Genomic DNA, 626 nt, shown 5'->3' with positions numbered 1-626 from the left:
GGGATGCTTCCCCTACCTTCCCTCTTCGACCTAAACTCGTTCCACCAGGCATACTGCTGGGAGGCAGCCAGTCTCCCGTTGACTAAGCAACACATCCCTGAGAGCCAGTGCACAAAGCACCTGCCGGGGGCAGGGGCAACGCCAGCGCCTGTACATGGGACCACAGGGCTGGGCAGAGCTGCTTAAGGCTCCAGCAAAGAACCTGACCTCCCATCAGTTTAACAGTCTCAAGCCACTCCACATCCTGCAACTGACTCATACATGTTTATTGAGGTAAATCAACAGGGCACAAAAGCAGCTCAGAAACTTTCCCACAATACAGAAAAATATATGGGCTCCTTATTTTCAACACAGGTGTGCAGTGCCCCTCTCCACGACTGAGGTGATGTCCCCCGCCAATTCCAAACAGCAGAAAATAGGCACTCTGCTCAAAGAAAGGGACGGAGCCCCAGGAAGGACAGGAGCTTGTGACTGCTCCAATCTAGCATCGCCAGAGAAGGCCAGGGTAGCAAGGCACAGCCCAACTCTTTCTCCTCAGAGACCAGGGGTGGGGAAGCAACAATTCCTTTCATTCCATCTTTTCTGCTGTCCTTTTCTAAGTGGTCATGTCCTGGAGATGGGGAAGG

Source organism: Capricornis sumatraensis, chromosome 3 (genome assembly GCF_032405125.1).
Source record: "Capricornis sumatraensis isolate serow.1 chromosome 3, serow.2, whole genome shotgun sequence".
Classification (NCBI taxonomy): domain Eukaryota; kingdom Metazoa; phylum Chordata; class Mammalia; order Artiodactyla; family Bovidae; genus Capricornis; species Capricornis sumatraensis.
This window is presented reverse-complemented; position numbering follows the sequence as displayed.